We start from the raw sequence: 20,568 nt of genomic DNA, 5'->3' as shown, positions 1-20,568 counted from the left end.
AAATGGGGAGGACGCCGTGCAAATTAGTTGGATAAGACTAATGAATCAGATCCCCAGAAAGGATAATCTCCTTAAAGATTAAAAATCAGCTTTTAAGACTGATATTACTCAATCCTTGAGATTGACCTTAAAGATTGAGAATTCAAACTCATGGAATTCAATGATATCTAAACTCGAACTTGAACGAGAAAATATTTTGATCAAATTATAAACCGATTTATTTTCTGAAAACCCATTTTCAATGCGTTCATTACCATTGAACGTAAAATCCTAGGAATTCACCTGGAATTCATTAGGTCACCTGAACCAAATCGGGTGTCAACCGTAAGAACGGTGGTTGCATAGCATGGTCAAAGACAGGACCTTGTGCCAGACCGAAAAATTATAAGGGTGAGCTTTACTATTGCTCCTACAAAGGATAGTAATTGCGTCTGACACGTTATAGACCATAATTAAAAGCATGTCAGGGGACATTGCCTTAACAGTTGCTTGTTCAACGCTTTCCTTTACAACCAGACTGTAGTTTATCGAAAGGTAATATACGAAGCAAGTATACTGGACGTGTTGCTTTCCTAATACAAGGTTAGCAAGTGGGTGACACAAAACCGTAAGTTTTGAGCTAAAATTTTCAAATCTGAAACCCACCAAAAGAATTTGCAAACACCGGTGAAGGGTTATTCCGAAAAACTTATCTAGGGTAAAAGCTAGATTTAATTTTCAAAAGATCAAATGTTTTCATAAAGATCCAATTTCCTTAATGGATCTAAATAGTATAGTCATGTGGGACTGTAAACCACATCGTTACTACCATTGTTTATACCGCCGTATATAAATCACTGATGTACAAAGTGTGAAGAATAAAGAAGTGATTCTAGTATTTCAAGATTATATTGCTTGAGGACAAGCAACGCTCAAGTGTGGGAATATTTGATAATGCTAAAAACAAACATATATTTCATAGCATTATTCCTCAAGAAAGACAAGCTTTTAGTTGCAATTGTTCTATTTACAAGTGATATTCGTTTAAATAATAAAAAGGTGAAGATAAAAGATAGATTCGACGAATTAAAGACGCAAACGACCAAAAAGCTCAAAAGTACAAAATACAATCAAAGAGGTTCCAATTATTGATAAGAAACGTCTCAGAATTAGAAGAGTACAAGTTACAAAACGCAAAGTACAAGATATTAAATTGTACGCAAGGACGTTCGAAAATCCGGAATCGGGACCAGAGTCAACTCTCAACGCTCGACGCAACGGACTAAAAATTACAAGTCAACTATGCACATGAATATAATATAATATATAATTAATTCTTAAAATTAATATATATATTATATTATATTTAAAAACCGTCGGCAAGAAAGGATCCAAAATGGAGTGAGCTGTAAAATTAAACTCCGCGACTCGCGGAGTTTGAAGGGGAAAAATGCCGCGAGTCGCAGAGCCCCAAATTCTGAAACTGCCTATAAAGCTCGCGCATTCTGATCGTAAAAATATATCCAAAAATCTCTCTCTATATATATGTATACGTAAATATTTATATTTTAATTTTAATTTTAATTTTAATTTTAATTTCTAATAATAAGGGTATGTTAGCGAATGTTGTAAGGGTGTAAGTCGAAATTCTGTCCGTGTAATGCTACGCTATTTTTAATTATTGTAAGTTATGTTTATATTATTTTCATTAATGTCTCGTAGCTAAGCCGTTATTATGCTTATTTAATCCGAAGTAATCATGATGTTGGGCTAGTTACTAAAATTGGGTAATTGGGCTTTGTACTATAATTGGGGTTTGGACAAAAGAACGACACTTGTGGAAATTAGACTATGGGCTATTAATGAGCTTTATATTTTTTTAACTAAATGATAGTTTGTTAATTTTAATATAAAGATTTACAATTGGACGTCCCTATAAATAACCATATACACTCGATCAGACACGATGGGCGGGGTATTTATATGTACGAATAATCGTTCATTTAACCGGACACGGGAATGGATTAATAGTCTATGGAATTATTAAAACAGGGGTAAAATTATGTACAAGGACACTTGGCATAATTGATAACAAAGTATTAAAACCTTGGGTTACACGCAGTCGATAACCTGGTGTAATTATTAAACAAAGTATTAAAACCTTGTTACAGTTTAAATCCCCAATTAGTTGGAATATTTAACTTCGGGTATAAGGATAATTTGACGAGAACACTCGCACTTTATATTTATGACTGATCGACTGTTATGGACAAAAACAAGATGGACATATTAAATTATCCAGGACAAAGGACAATTAACCCATGGGCATAAAACTAAAATCAACACGTCAAACATCATGATTATGGAAGTTTAAATAAGCATAATTCTTTTATTTCATATTTAATTTCCTTTATTTTATATTTAATTGCACTTTTAATTATCGCACTTTTAATTATCGCACTTTTATTTATTGTCATTGTATTTAATTGCACTTTTAATTATAGTACTTTTTAATTATCGCAATTTTATTTTATCGCACTTTTATTTATCGCAATTTCATTATCGTTATTTATTTTACGCTTTAAATTAATTTGTATTTATTTTTAATATTTTACATTAGGTTTTAACTGCTACTAAAGTTTTAAAAATCGACAAACCGGTCATTAAACGGTAAAAACCCCCCCTTTATAATAATAATATTACTTTTATATATTTGTATTTTTATAAATTAAAACTAATATAGCGTTAAGCTTTGTTTAAAGATTTTTCCCTGTGGAACGAACCGGACTTACTAAAAACTACACTACTGTACGATTAGGTGCACTGCCTATAAGTGCTGTTGCAAGGCTTAAGTATATCCATTCTATAAATAAATAAATATCTTGTGTAAAATTGTATCGTATTTAATAGTTTTTCCTAGTAAAATATAAGCTATTTCATATACACCTCGCTTTAACTTCATATAGTGATTGAGAATTGAAGATTTGAAGTCATGATTAGTTGAAGAGGTTATTTGGAGCTTGAGTTAAGATTGTGTTAGTAGAAGAAGATGATGTTTGTGCTTGGTCCTAAGCAAGTGCAAGTTTTTGGAGAACGCTCTAGCCATCAAGCGCATGTTCATGGAAGGTATCACTTTGAGCCCAAAACTTTTCGCGCTTTGGCATTGTTCACTTATTTGTTCTCTATCTCCAAAGCTTGTTTTGTCGATTGTTTGCTTGAGGACAAGCAAAGACTCAAATGTAGGGGGTTTGAAATCGCTCCATTTATATATGTTTTATCTCGCGATATCTCCCTCACTTCGTTCGGTTTTTGACGATCTTGGAGCCTATTTTGTGTGCTATTGAGCTAAATGGTAATTTGAGGGCTAAGGACTTGATTTGGTGTAAAATTGACCAAATCTTGGGCAAAATTGGCTAAGGAATTGGAAAGTGCCGAATCAGCTCAAAAAACGCCGCTCCTCAACTAAGAGCGCCACTCCTGTGGAGCAAAAGCGCCGCACCAACTTCAAAAGTGACGTTCTTATGCACATTTCAACTCCATTTTTCATCAGTGAGCAAAAGCATCGTTCCTAATAACAGAAGCGCCGCTCCTATTCAGCCAAAAGTGTCGCTCCTACAACAAAGTGTCTCCCCTGATTTGAGCTAAAAGCGGTGTTCCTGATCAAAAGCGTCGCTCTTCTTTAAAGCCAAAAGCGCCACTCCTGAGTCAAAAGCGGCACTCCTGTCGTTGTTTCAGCCCAGATTTTCAGCACTATAAAAGGAATGAGATTAGGTCATTTCTCATATGCATCTTTAGAGAGCAGCCATCTTAGGTCCGAATTTCACATACAAAACCCTAATTTCATCATCCATTGGTGTATAAGGGTGGGTTGAAGAAAGGTAGCTCAAGATCCATCATTGTTTAGCTTAGATCTTCATCTTCTTTACATTTTGAGCTGTAATCTCCACTTTACTTTACATATTTTAAGTCTATTACTTGTAATAACTTGAAGATGATGATTATTTATGTTTCTATGCTTATTATTAGTTTGATCTTAGCCATGATTGGCTAAATCTCTTGTGTTTGCTTATCTATGAATCTCTAATGCTAGTGTTTACCCCAAAATCAATTGAATAATGTTGTTTGAATAAATTACATGATCATGTATTGTTGAGTTAGCTAAAGATCCATTGCTATGAGTTTGTTTTAGTCTTGACTTTGATTACATATGTTGAGTAGCTCTCTTAGTGATTTGAGAAGTGAATCAATGTGTGCTTCAACACCTTAGGTGATCTAGACAACTAGCTTAGAAATTTCAAGTGATTGTATTCTTGATCTAGGTTGGTTTTCAATTGGCCTTTAGTCAACATAGTAGTGCCGATTATCTTAAGTGATTTCGATAGTTGGGAGTTTTAAGTGATTTTAACCCAAGCTCAATCTCAATGACCAAATCATGCTTAACTCGATCCTAGAATACAATGCTTATGTAAATTCGCAGAGTGTTATTTGATTTGCGGTTTAGTAGTGATGCTAAACGTTTAATAGTTCAACAACGAATGAGATAGCAAAATAGGCAAAATAGGGCAAGCCAAGCATAGAGAGGATTAGATAAGTGAACACTTCTTAGTTAATTTGATTTAAGTCTTAATACTTTGTTACTTGTTTCTTGCTACTAGTTTACTTATTAAGTTTAAGTTTGTTAATTGTGCAAGTTTTAGTTGTTAGTTAATATCAATCAAACCCCCTTCCCCCAATCAAACAAACTCTAGGACAATCGATAGTTGCAAATATTCGACTTACACCGCTCTCTTGGGACGAACTTGATAAGAATACTTACATTAAAGTGTTATAATAATCGGGTTCTAAGTGCTCGTTAGTTGTGTGTTCTTATTTGTAGTGTTTGAATCATATATAAATTTAGAGGGTAAAAGATGTATATGCACAACACCATCAATCAACTTTCTTGGCGCCGCTGCCGGGGAGCGGTTAGCTTAGTTGGGTATTTGGTTTAAACTTTTGATTGTTCGATCCTTTCGTAGGGGTTTACCCTTGCGAAAGTTACTTTTCGTGTTTTTAAATATTATTTTTGTTTGTAAAACCGTTTGTGTTTGTGTTGTGATTGAAGGATAGGTGCCTTTGGTGTATGAAAACAAGGTCTCACAAGGATCAAGAATTCACACATCCATTCTCCGATCCGAAAAAACACGTGCACGGGGTTTATAATCGTAGAGAAGAAAGGGTATTAAGGAAAAATTTCGAAGCTTTGCCATTTTGTTTAGAAGACATGGATTCTAACGGTCAACCGATTCTCAATGAAGAGGATAATCCAATCAACCATGGTCCACTGGTTAATCAAGAGTTATTGAATAATCCGAACGACACGCCGATGTTGAACTCTAGATTCGTTGCACCAACAATTATAGCACCGGCTATTACAAAGCCAACAATTAAAGCGGAAAATTGGAAGATTGAGGGTAACTTTTTCACGTTGATCAAAGATACATACTTTCAAAGGATGATAGATAAGAATCCATTCGAACACATCCAACACTTTAATGATCTTTGTGATATATACAAATACAAAGATGTCACCGATGATGCTTTTAAGCTAAGGGCATTCCCCTTTACACTTCAAGGGGAAGTGAAGATTTGGTTAAGGAGCTTACCATCCGATTCCATAAGAACTTTTCAAGAATTGACCAATGAGTTTATCAATTACTTCTTTCCACCGTCAAAAGTAGAACGACTTCGAATGGATATTAATGGGTTCACCCAACGGGGTGATGAATCTGTGTATGATGCGTGGGTATGATTCAAGAAAATGTTAAGAGCTTACCCACCGCACGGTTTGACGAAAAGGAGTACATCAACACATTTTACCGGGTGATATGTTGAAAGAGTGTGCAGTTGTGCTTAGTTTATTCTTCAACTTTTAAATTTATAGAACCTTTTATTATTACACTTTAACACCCTAACGAGTAACAAAACCCGATCAAATGTAGTAATTTAGGTTATCGTCCCAAAAGAGCGTAGATGCGGATAAGAGTTGCTTTATTATTTAATTCTTATTAAAGAATTAAAGATATACTTTTATGTCTTTTATGGGATAGATTCTTATCTCTTAGGGAAGAGACGCTTTTAAAGATAAATAAAATAAAACAAGGAATTAGAGATTCAAAATAAAATAAATAAAAGTAAAAATACAAGTAATTACATGGACAACCAACTCATACGGGAATCATATTAGGTAAGTTTCATAACTTATATTAACACAAGGTAGAATAACAATCATAGATCAATTATTATCCCTTAATAGGTTAAACTAAGTGTTGCATATTAATTAATAAGTAGGACTTAAAGCATATGCTAGATATGTGATGTGCATAACTAACATCTTAATTCTTCATGTTCTATTAAATTACATGATACATACTAATCTTGTGATGAGGATCAATATGTAAATAGACTGACAAATTATATAAGCTATTAAACACCAAGTAGATCAACTCAAGTTACTAGCTGAAAGTCAATTACTACTAAGTTCTCATGTAATCATTAATTAAACAAATCCAAACAAAGGTTCTTCGATTAAGCCTAACAATATCAATTTCTATTATATAAGCGTAACTCAAATCAAATAAGTTTATCACTATTAAGCTTTTTAACTTAGTTGCATGCAATTCAATTTAGTAAGTTTGATGGACTAGATCTAAACAAGTAGCATGAATCGAAAAATGGATCATCGGATCAAATACTAATCAACCCTAAAATCATGTTATTTAATCATTAAGCATGGCAAACAAGTGTACTTAAGCAAAACAGATTCGAAACAATTCAAATATCATTACAAAAACTCAACCATACAGATATGGAAAAGAACCAGGAACTGCACAGAATTAAGCACGAAGCCGGCGACTTGCTTCCAACCAAGCCAGCAGCTTGGGAGTGAGGTCGGCGGCTTCATCTGATTCCCAGATGAAGTTCAGTTTTCGTCCATGTAACCACTATGAACGTTTAGTTCATAGCAGAAGACGAACACAAACGAATACAGTAAATAAAATAAGTAAAACAAGAAAATAAGGATAGAATCATACCTTAAAAAGAAAGTAGATGTAAAAGAACTTAAATTAAAACTTGAATCTTGATTACAATAAATAAATCTAATCTAAGGGTTTAGAGAAAACCCTAAAAACTGTCATACCCCGTCCTAATCCATCTGGACAAGTCACCAATATCTGGTCCCATTCCGATGATCGACTCCAAGTAATGTCTTTAAAATGAGCAAATGCACAACCAAAGATTTCTTCATACCTGAGAATAAACATGCTTTCAAGTGTCAACCAAAAGGTTGGTGAGGTCATAGGTTTATCATAAAACAATAAAATTCATCATTTTGATAGACCACAAGATTTAAATCCTGCATGGTACAAATGGGCCCGAATCCTATACCCACCTGTAATGTACATGCGATATCTTTTAAATACAGTACACCTTTCTCGTGTACGAAATCATCTTTCATAAATCTTAATAACCGTACACATATATCATGCACAAAATTAACATACACATAACCTGTGTATAAAATCATTCTCTTGATACATAACATTCACTTTTCATTGCTTTCATAGCTTGGCTTGGTAACCGACCTTAACATATAATGCACATAATAATACCCCCAAAACAGAACATCTCATCTCTATAATAATCATATAAACTTCGAAGTACTAAACACCACTCCCACTAGCCCTTCTGTCTAGTGAACATTCTGGGTGGGGGTGTTAAACTGTAATGACCCGAAAAATTTTGACTTATTTAAACCAATTCTCTATACGATTTATTATTTTGACACGTTAAACAAAGTCTGTTAGATTGAGTCTCAAAATTTTAGAACTGTTTCATATATTCAATTACCTTTGACTACTCTCGACGATTCATGAACAATTATATGTATGTATGTATATATATATGTGTGTGTGTATATATATATATATATATATATATATATATATATATATATTATAAGATGTATAAGTAAAAAAACGACTTTCCTACAGTAAAAATGACTTTTCTACAGTAAAACACTATTTGCTACAGTGAAACCGACTTTGCTACAGTAAAACACTATTTGCCACAGTGAAACCGACTTTGCTACAGTGCTACAGTGAAAACGACTTTGCTACAGTAAAGCAATATTTGCTACAGTAAACACTATTTGCTACAGTGAACACTATTTGCTGCAGTGACACTATTTGCTACAGTAAAACACTATTTGATGTCGACGAACTAGCAAACAAAAGCAGATCAGGCGACCATGCGATCGCATGACAAAAACACTGAAAACTCATGCGATCGCATGAGCTAAAGGAAATGGAAAAGTACTATAAATACGCCTGTTTGCTCGACGAATTCTTCACATTCTTTTTTCTTCTTCTATAATCTGTATTTATATTTATAATTATAATTTTAATTATAATTATAATTTAAGTTTAATAATAATAAGGTATATACGATGGTGTTTTTAATTCGGGTTTCAAACCGTTTTAAACTAAGGAAATATTGGGTATTAATCGGGGTATTGTTCTTGAATCCAAGGTCAACCATACAGTCATCTACCATCATTACGTCTACGCAATTTGCCTACAATATTGAGTCTCAATATTGAACTGTGAGTTTATAGTCTCCCTTTTTAAATACTTTAAATATTTTTGGGCTGAGAATACACGCAATTTATTTTAAACGCAATAAGACACAAGTACATACTAAATTCTACACTAAGTTAAACCGAAAATCCCTTAGCTTTGGTAACTAGTAACTGCCAGTACATAGGATATGGACTGGTGGGCGAGAATAATTGTATATGGATCCATAGGGCTTGACATCCCCGTCCGAGCTAGATCGCTAGCCTTTTAACGGACATATGTTATTTGAGTTTATGACACGTTGGTTTGCGTATATTAAAACGAATATGGTAATTATCATTATAGCGTTAAGTTTAGTTACCAGGGTGCTCTGTTACGTAGAATCTATTGATAAACTTTTGATGAAATCTTGTGGTCTATCTTTATATATATTTATGACTCGAGCAATTAAACCTATAACTCACCAACATTCGTGTTGACCTTTTTAGCATGTTTTATTCTCAGGTCCTTAGACTGCTTCCGCTTTTATGTGCTTGTTGCCTGTATGGAGTCTCTCTTGCTTTGTATAAAGTTTATTTCATTCTAAATAAAACTGCATTGTGTAATAAATAATTGGACTGTGATGTCAACCTGTAAATTAAAGACTTATGTATTTTGGGGTTTTGCTTATAACTAAGCACTCGCCCACATGATTATGACTTTTTATGTTTAGAAAGTCACGTATTTTAATGAATGCAATTTTTTATCAAAACGTATCATATAGAGGTCAAAACCTCACTGTGAAATCAATGATTAACGTGCCGCGTCAATAGCAATTTTGACGGGTAGTTACAGTTGGTATCCGAGCTTGAGGTTATAGGGAACCAGAATTTGCATTAATGTGTTTAACTGGTAATTGTTAGTATGCATTAGTGAGTCTGGACTATGACCATATCTGTTTTTACCGATTTTTGCTTATCATTTTGTCAAAAACATTATATGCGATATATTTATATACTAACGTAATTGTTGTTTCAATTATGTGATAGATGACTTCTTCTAATTCTATCATTTTGTACGACTCGGAATCAGACACTGAATCTATTCTATCCACAACTGAAAAGATCATTCCAATACCTATTAAAGAAGAAATTGTGTTAGCTGGGGAATCTCTATTTCAGGTTAACCCAGAGGAGGTCCCAGCTCCACCCAGCTTTAGTTTTTCGAAGCCACAGTATCGTTGGCATGGACCCATGATCCCTGGACTAAACGAGGATCATCCATTTCTAAACGAACATGGACATTGGGCCAGATACACCGCCGACGGGCGGGTTATGCCGATTACGCCTCGCAGATTTTGGCTCATGACCACCAGTCGAACACATCCTACACATGACTCAGACAGTTCATTAGGTGAGATCTGTGAGGAGGAGGAGGATGAAGTAAAGGATATTACTGAAAAAGAAGTTAACAAAGGAAAGGAATTCAAACTTACTATAAAGAACCACAAAAATAAAAAGTCCTTAATTATTTAAAAGGAACAGGACCATTTGATCCGTAACCACCCTTATTTTATTAAATCCACTGAGGCAACGGGTACCTCAAAACCCCAACCAAAAATTAAATACACTGCTAGAATGTCTGTCGGACCATGCACACATAAACAATTAGCAGAGAGAACCAAATGGGAAGAAGTTTCTGATAGTTCTGAATAAACGACCTCGCAACCATAAATCTTCCATGCGCTATTCTATTGCTTATGTGTGCTACTCTATCTTGTTATGTAGAATAAGCATATATAAAATATCGGTATTGTATGGTATTGTATTATTTTGGTTTATTAATAATAAATGCATGGAATGATTATTTGTATTATTACTACTTCTTATTATTATTATTACATAATAACATAGTAACTCGCTATAATTTTTCATAGTGGAATATTATTAGGATTTTAGTAGTTAATTCCTTGTACTAGCTATTATGTATGAACTTAACGGGTAGGTAATACCTTAGAAATAATTATAAAATGCTAATAAGAAGAAAAGGCTTTTATAATAATTGGTTCATATTATTAATATGCTACGATTAACTATTGACAACTCATTTTACCTATAATATTCTATATGATTAAATTATCTCTGTTGTGTTTATTGAAGAAACATGTCTCAAATGTCGGATGCTGAGTTTGAGGAACTAGTCAAGAAATGTGTGAATGAAAGAATTGCTGCAGCCGAGGCAGCAAAAGCAGCAGCCGAAGCAGCAGCCAAAGCAGTAGCCGTAAACACAAATTCACGAAACGGATGCACATACAAAACTTTTCAAGGATGCAAACCACAGACATTTAGTGGGACCGAGGGACCAGTCGGTTTAACCCGATGGTTTGAAAAGATGGAGTCCGTTTTCAAAATCAGTAATTGTGCGGATGGGGACAAGTCAAAGTATGCTTCATACACGTTGCAAGATGGTGCACTTACTTGGTGGAACAATTATGCTAAAGCAGAAGGAGTAGATACGGCATATGATATCTCTTGGGAAGAACTGAAAAAGATGCTAATCGAGGAGTACTGTCCTCGAAATGAGATCAGAAAAATGGAATCCAAGTTACGTAATCTGAAGGTTTTCGGCATGAATCTCAATAACTATGAAAAGCGTTTCATGGAACTAGCCTTGTTGTGTCCCGAATTGGTGCCAAACGAGAAACAAAAGATAGAAATGTATATTGACGGTTTATCGATCAATATCAAAGGAAATGTTACATCGTCCAAACCGAATACGATGCAGGAAGCCATGACAATGGCACACCAACTCATTTACCAGATCACAGAGAGTTCAATTAAGGCACCAATTACCGAAGTCAAGACAACTGAAGGAAAGAGGAAATGGGAAGACTATAAGGGCAAAAGTATTCACCTAAAGAAACAAGAAACTTTTAAAGGTAAACAAGATGGGGAAACTGCAAGTCCAAACTATAAGGGACCCCATCCGTTCTGCAAAAGATGTTACACACATCATGCAGGTTATTGCCAAGTGGTCTGTGATAAGTGCAACAAGAAAGGACATGTGGCGAAAGATTGTTATGCCACCGTTTCTGAAGTAAAGACAAAACCGACCGATGTCAAGAAATGTTTTGGATGCGGGAAGTCTGGTCACTTTATAAATCAATGCCCTGATAAGGAGAAGAACAAAGAACCCGCACGTGAGAGGGCATTTAATGTTAGTGCCAGTGAAGCACGTGAGGATCCTAATCTTGTCACGGGTACGTTTACCGTTAATAATCAACTAGCTTCTATTATGTTTGATACGGGTGCTGATAGAAGTTATATGTGTAAAGAATTTAGTTCTAAACTAAAATGTGCATCATTGCCTCTAAACGATAAATATACTATTTAATTAGCTAATGGTAAACTGATAAAAGCCGATAAAATTTGCCATGGTGGCGAAATAAATCTCGCTGGTGAAACCTTCAAAATCGATTTGATACCCGTAGAATTAGGAAGTTTTGACGTAATTGTTGGCATGGACTGGATGTACAAAACAAGAGCGGAAGTTGTTTGCGCTGAGAAAGAGATCCGCATCCCTCGAAAGGATGAAACGTCATTAATGATTTATGGGGAGAAGAGCAACTAGAAGCTGAACCTTATCAGCTGTATGAAGGCTCAGAAACTTATAAGAAAAGGTTGTTATGCTATTTTGGCACACGTAAAGAAGATCGATACTGAAGAAAGAAGCATTGATGACATGCCGGTTGTAAGAGAATATCCCGGAGTATTTCCAGAAGAATTACCGGGGCTACCTCCACCCAGATGTGTAGAATTCCAGATTGATCTCATACCAGGAGCTGCACCTGTAGCCCGATCTCCATATAGACTTGCACCTTCAGAAATGCAAGAATTACAAAACCAGTTGCAAGAATTATCAGACCGTGGATTTATTTATCCCAGTTTTTCACCTTGGGGTGCTCCTATTCTGTTCGTCAAGAAGAAGGATGGATCTATGAGAATGTGCATCGATTACTGAGAATTAAACAAATTAACGATCAAGAATCGGTACCCATTACTGAGGATTGATGATTTGTTTGATCAATTGCAAGGATCAAGTATTTATTCTAAGATTGATCTACGCTCCGGATATCATCAGCTGAGAGTGAAGGAAGAAGATGTTCCTAAAACCGCGTTCAGAACCCGTTACGGTCACTATAAGTTTTTAGTCATGCCTTTTGGATTAACTAATGCTCCAGCAGTATTCATGGATCTAATGAATCGCATTTGCAGACCGTATTTAGACAAATTTGTCATTGTTTTTATCGATGACATATTGATTTACTCGAAGAACAAGGAAGAACATGAGCAACACTTAAGACTGGTACTAGAGATACTCAAGAAAGAAGAATTGTACGCAAAATTTTCGAAGTGTGATTTCTGGTTACAAGAAGTACAGTTTTTGGGCCATGTTGTCAGCAAACATGGAATTAAAGTTGACCCCGCCAAGATCGAAGCCATTAGTAAATAGGAAACACCGAAGATTCCAACACAAATCCGCCAATTCTTAGATCTTGTTGGTTACTACCGAAGATTCAATCAAGATTTCTCTAAAATCGCCAAACCCTTAACTGCATTGACTCAAAAGGGAAAGAAGTATGATTGGTCCACAGAACAAGAATCCTCACTCCAGTTATTAAAGAAGAAGTTAACGTCTGCACCCATTTTGTCATTACCGGAAGGAAATGATGATTTCGTGATCTATTGTGACGCTTCGCGCCAAGGTTTAGGATGTGTATTAAAGCAACACACAAAAGTTATCACATATGCCTCACGACAACTAAAAATTCATGAAAAGAACTATACGACGCAGGATTTGGAACTTGGAGTAGTAGTTTTTGCACTCAAAATATGGAGACACTATCTATATGGCACCAAGTGTACAGTGTACACCGACCATAAGAGTCTTCAGCATATTTTTGATCAAAAACAACTCAATATGAGGCAACGTCGCAGGGTAGAGTAGTTAAACGATTACGATTGTGAAATCCGTTACCACCCCGGAAAGGCTAATGTTGTAGCTGATGCCCTAAGTCGGAAAGAAAGAGTAAAACCTCTTAGGGTCCGAGCTTTGAATATTACAATTCGTACTGATCTCACAAAGCAAATTCAAGCAGCACAGTTAGAAGCTTTAAAAGAAGAAAACGAAAAAGGTGAAATGAGCAAAGGATTAGAAAAACAACTTGAAGTAAAAGCCAATGGAACCCTGAATTTTGCTGGTAGGATATGGGTACCAAAACATTTTAACCTGAGGCAACTAGTACTGAATGAAGCACACAAAACGAGGTACTCAATTCACCCAGGAAATGGGAAAATGTACCACGATCTCAAGAAGTTCTATTGGTGGCCTAATATGAAGACAGAAATTGCAACTTATGTAAGCAAATGTTTGACGTGTGCAAAGGTCTAAGCTGAGCACCAAAAGCCGTCAAGATTACTGCAACAACCAGAAATTCCGCAATGGAAATGGGAAAGAATAACAATGGATTTCATTACGAAATTGCCAAGGACTGCAAGTAGTCATGATACTATTTGGGTGATAGTTGATCGTCTAACTAAATCAGCTCACTTTCTACCAATAAAGGAGACAGACAGTATGGAGAAATTAGCACGCCTATATTTGAAGGAAGTAGTTTCCAGGCATGGTGTACCCATCTCCATCATATCTGATCGCGACACCCGATTCACATCACGTTTTTGGCAGTCATTACAAAAAGCATTGGGAACTCGATTAGATATGAGCACCGCTTATCACCCACAGACAGATGGTCAAAGTGAAAGAACAATACAACTATTGAAAGACATGTTACGGGCATGCATGATTGACTTTGGAACCAGTTGGGATTGACAGTTACCGTTGGCAGAATTTTCATACAATAACAGCTTGATGTTATGCGAGGTGTATATAAAATAGCTTATATTTTACTAGGAAAAACTATTAAATACGATACAATTTTACACAAGATATTTATTTATTTATAGAATGGATATACTTAAACCTTGCTACAACACTTATAGGCAGTGTACCTAATCGTACAGTAGTGTAGTTTTTAGTAAGTCCGGTTCGTTCCACAGGGAAATCTTTAAACAAAGCTCAACGCTATATTAGTTTACTTTTATAAAAATACAAACATATATATAAGTAATATTATTATTATAAAGGGGGGTTTTTACCGTTTAATGACCGGTTTGTCGATTTTAAGACTTTAGTCGCAGTTAAAACCTAATGTAAAATATAAAATAAATACAAGACTTAAATTAAAGCGTAAAGTAAATAACGATAATGAAATTGCGAATAATAAAAGTGCGATAAAATAAACTTGCGATAATTAAAAAGTACGATAATTAAAAGTGCGATTAAATAACAATAAATAAAAGTGCGATAATTAGAAGTGCAATTAAATATAAAATAAAGGAAATTAAATATGAAATAAAAGAATTATGCTTATTTAAACTTCCGTAATCATGATGTTTGACGTGTTGATTTTAGTTTTATGCCCATAGGTTAATTGTCCTTTGTCCTGGATTATTTAATATGTCCGTCTGGTTTTTGTCCATAACAATCCATCAGTCATAAATATAAAGTGCGAGTGTCCTCGTCAAATTATCCTTATACCCGAAGTTAAATATTTCCAACTAATTGGGGATTCGAATTGTAACAAGGTTTTAATACTTTGTTTAATGAATACACCAGGTTATCAACTGCGTGTAAACCAAGGTTTTACTACTTTGTTAGCAATTACACCAATTACCCTTGAATGTAATTTCACCCCTGTTTTAATTATTCTAGTGGCTATTAATCCATTCCCGTGTCCGGTTAAATGAACGATTATTCGTACATATAAATACCCCGCCCATCGTGTCCGATCGAGTGTATATGGTAATTTATAGGGACGCCCAATTGTAAATCTTTATATTAACATTAACAAACTTTCATTTAGTTAAACAAATATAAAGCCCATTAATAGCCCATAGTCTAATTTCCACAAGTGTCGTTCTTTTGTCCAAACCCCAATTATGGTACAAAGCCCAATTACCCAATTTTAGTAATTAGCCCAACATCATGATTACTTCGTTTTAAATAAGCATAATAATAACTTAGCTACGAGACATTAATATAAAAAGGTTGAACATAACTTACAATGATTAAAAATAGCGTAGCGTTACACGGACAGAATTTCGACTTACACCCTTACAACATTCGCTAACATACCCTTATTATTAGAATTATAATTAAAATTAAAATATAAATTATAAATATATATATATATATATATTTTACGATATAGATAGAGAGATGGATGGATATATTGTATTTTTTTGCGATCAGAATTCGTTTGCTTTTATAGGGATTTTTGACTTTTGGGGCTCCGCGACTCGCGGCCTTTTTGGCCTTCAAACTCCGCGAGTCGCGGAGTTTGAAATTCCAGCTCACACTTTGGAGTCTTTCTCTGCCGACGGTTTTTATTATATATATAATATATATAATTAATATAATTAATTATATATTATATTATATTTATATACATAGTTAACTTGTAATTTTTAGTCCGTTGCGTCGAGCGTTAAGAGTTGACTCTGGTCCCGGTTCCGGATTTTCGAACGTCCTTGCGTACAATTTAATATCTTGTACTTTGCGTTTTGAATCTTGTACTCTTGTAATTTTGAGACGTTTCTTATCAATAATTGGAACCTTTTTGATTGTCTTTTGTACTTTTGAGCTTTTTGGTTGTTTGCGTCTTCAATTCGTCGAATCTGTCTTTTGTCTTCACCTTTTATTATTTAAACGAATATCACTTGTAAATAGAACAATTGCAACTAAAAGCTTGTCTTTCTTGAGGAATAATGCTATGAAATATATGTTCGTTTTTAGCATTATCAAATATTCCCACACTTGAGCGTTGCTTGTCCTCAAGCAATATCGTCTTGAAATACTAGAATCACTTCTTTATTCTTCACACTTTGTACATCAGTGATTTCTATACGGCGGTATAAACAATGGTAGTAACGATATGGTTTACAGTCCCACATGACTATAAAAATTTAGATCCATTAAGGAAATTGGATCTTTATGAAAACATTTGATCTTTTGAAAATTAAATCTAGTTTTTACCCTAGATAAATTTTCCGGAATAACCCTTCACCGGTGTTTGCAAATTATTTTTGTGGGTTGTGTGGGTTTCAGATTTGAAAATTTTAGCTCAAAACTTATGGTTTTGTGTCACCCACTTGCTAACCTTGTATTTGGAAAGCAACACGTCCAGTTTACTTGTCCCGTATATTACCTTTCGGTAAACTACCGTCCGATTGAAAGGAAAGCGTTGAACAAGCAACTGTTAAGGCAATGTCCCCTGACATGCTTTTAATTATGGTCTATAACGTGTCGGACGCAATTACTATCCTTGGTAGGAGCAATAGTAAAGCTCACCCTTATAATTTTTCGGTCTGGCACAAGGTCCTGTCTTTGACCACTATGCAACCACCGTTCTTACGGTTGACACCCGATTTAGTTCAGGTGACCTAATGAATTCCAGGTGAATTCCTAGGATTTTACGTTCAATGGTAATGAACGCATTGAAAATAGAGTTTTCAGAAAACAAATCGGTTTGTAATTTTGATCAAAATATTTTCTCGTTTAAGCTCGAGTTTAGATATCATCGAATTCCATGAGTTTGTAATTCTCAATCTTTAAAGTCAATCTCTAGGATTGAGTAATATCAGTCTTAAAAGCTGATTTTTAATCTTTAAGGAGATTATCCTTTCTGGGGATCTGATTCATTAGTCTTATCAAGCTAATTTGCACGGTGCCCCCCCATTGTACGAGATAAATCCTTCTCATGGTTAGGATAAATCTGACCACTTGGCGACCCTGTTTAATGCTGAGGTCCGTGGATTTCCTGCTGATTTTAGTGATGACTTTTCTAGATTTTTCGTCAACCTACAGCTGGTCTGGACGACAACTTCATGACCTAAATCAGGAAGCGCGTGTCTTTTTCAGAAGACTTTACTTCCTTTTAATGATGGAATTGATTCATCATGTAGATCCATCTCTTCTTTTCTTTCATCGGGTAAAAACAGTTTAGTTTAGTCCAAAGCAAAAATATTTTCAGTTATTTGTTACAGATATATGTGACATATGTTTAAGATAACTTGGTAAATTTTCCTACACTTGGCTTTTATTTTCCTTTTTATCGTCCTCTATTCCATTTGAAATGAATTTTTAACATTTTGGTTTGTTTCTCAATTTATGCCCTTTCTGAGGTTACAATAATTTCGGTGTTAAAACCTAGTTTTATCGTTCATAAATATGTATAAACATGATTTTGAGTTCATTTAATTGAAAATTTTAAAAAATTTTACTAGAATTGGGTAGTCAGTATATAAGACCAGGGCTGTTCTTTATTATCAGAGAGCACTAGATTCTAATACAACTACTGCTTTACTAGTATTTTTAATGGTAACCAAGTGTTTAAAGTAAAAATTTTTAAAATCCGAAAGAATTTAACCCCTTCCCACACTTAAGATCTTGCAATGCCCTCATTTGCAAGAAATCAGTAACAATTTAAATTATTGAGGGTGATTTGTGCGAAAATGATTAAATTTTTACCAAAGTTTCCAAATATATTGGCGTTTGTTTGCTGAATGATAAATGGTGCACATCATTTGTTCATTCCTTCTTGTTGTTATTTCACATATATTTTGCATCTTGTCGTCAAAATTAGTTGCTTTTGCTGAACTTAATGCCAGTCTTTGAAAATGCGTTGTTTTACCCTGTTGTGTACATAAGATAAACTGCAAATATATATACATATTTTTGAAGTTTGGTATATTACCCCACATTCAAAAATTATTAAAATCTAAGAATAAAAGTTAGACAATTATAAAAATGATTACAATATTAACAAAAGTATTAAACGTATCAATAATTACAAATTACAAAATAAAAAAAAAATAATAATAAGTAAACTAAGGATGATATTGGTACCAATAGGGGTTCCAGGCATAACCATAGGTGCTATAGAATGCTTCGGCAGGGTCATACGTAGGATATGGTGGCTGCATCTCTATAGACCAAGGAGGGAAGATGGGTTTCGGTGTAGGAATATAGTTTCTACCTATATGTTGGTAATGAGCTATGATTTGGTTCTGATGAACTTGCCAATCTTCAAATGCTCTATGTCTAGCATTTTCGTATTCCTGAGAAGCTATAAACCTATGCATTTCTTGCATCTCATTCCCCCCTCCTACATTACCTTGCTGCTGGTTTCTCTCCACCTGTGGATGTCTACCATGGTATCGTACTGCGGCGTTATTTCGCCTCTTCAAAACTTTCGCACCATGGTATACATTTAAACCTATAGTATCGCGGGGTTCCGGCTCTTCTAGTAATAATCCCCCCCGACTTATATCCACACCGAGATATTCACCAATCAAAGTAATAAAAATACCACCTCCTATTATGCTATGTGGTCGCATCCCCCGAACCATAGCTGATAAATAATAACCCACACAATATGGTATACTTACAGCGCTTTGTGGGTCTCGAATACACATATGGTAAAACAAATCTTGTTCATTTACCTTTTCCTTGTTTTTACCCCTTTGTGTAATCGAATTAGCTAAAAACCTATGTATCACTCTTAATTCGGCTCTATCTATATCCAAATAAGAGTAATTTCCCCCTTTGAAACGGTGATGGCTTGTCATTTGACTCCACACACCGTGTGTATCAAAATTTTCATCTATCTTTCTACCGTTTAGTATCAATCCTCTACAATCGGCAGACGCTAACTCCTCAGGCGTATATATACGTAAAGCCTGAGCCATGTCCAGTAAAGACATGTGGCGCATCGAACCGCCTAACAAAAATCTAATAAAAGAACGATCGGTTAAACTAGCTACCCGATCATTCAACTCTATACTACATAACAATTCTTCACACCATACTTTATATACAGGTCTACGTATGGTGAATAAACATACCCAGTCATTAAAAGAAGAATTACCATACCTCTGTACAAGTAATTCCCTAATTGGCCCGGCCAATTCTACTGCTTCTAAGGGTCCCCATTCTATGACCCTCGGTACCTCAACAACCTTAGAGTGAAGAGTATGCAAACCCCTTTGATATTTTGGATAATCTATCCAAAGTCTGTCAAATCTCAGGTTCGGGTGCAATTCTTCCAAGTGCATATCAGAAAAGGTCATGACTGGATGAGGTATATCCTGCTTGTAGTAGTTATCCACCTCCTGTTGTTCCAAATTCTCAGCAGGAGCATTTCGGGCTTGGGATGAAGATTCACCCCTTTCATTCTGCAAAACACATCAAACACAATTTTTGTGCATCCAAATATGCATTAGTGTCAGCAAAATCATCAATCAAAATAATTACAATGACATTATCAATTTATATCAAACTTAAGCTCATTTTCATATTTTCATCAAATCTACACTTTTTCAAATAAGCATATACGAAAATGTTCGCCAAGTTCATAAGCATTCAACTCAAATAACATGTCAAAATAATCATTACTAGCAATTAAACAAGTCTCAAATGGCATTATCTTTCAAAAATCAAGTTCATGAATTTTAGACTTGAAAAAGTTCACTTTAATTCTCAAAATCATGTTTAGGCTCAAAGTTTGGATCATTTAACTACCTAAACATGTTACACTACTTAATTTAGCAACAATTCATGACAAAAATCGGCCATAACCTGTTTATATCAAAAAGCCCCAAATTGCTCAAGAACACAAACCCTAGATTACTCAAAATTTGAAGTTTAAGGCTTCTAATCATGTTAAACAGCATCAATCTAGGTTATACAAGCATAATACATAAACAATTTAAGCTTAATTACACTAAAAAGCATCAAAATCAAATTGGGAAAAAAATTGCTCAAGAACATCAAATTTCGGATTAAATGGTGTTTAGGTGTAGAAATTTACCGT

The sequence above is a fragment of the Rutidosis leptorrhynchoides genome, chromosome 3, assembly GCF_046630445.1.
Source record: "Rutidosis leptorrhynchoides isolate AG116_Rl617_1_P2 chromosome 3, CSIRO_AGI_Rlap_v1, whole genome shotgun sequence".
NCBI classification, from domain to species: Eukaryota; Viridiplantae; Streptophyta; class Magnoliopsida; order Asterales; family Asteraceae; genus Rutidosis; species Rutidosis leptorrhynchoides.
The sequence above is the reverse complement of the archived record's forward strand: the minus strand, read 5'-3'. Positions refer to the sequence as shown.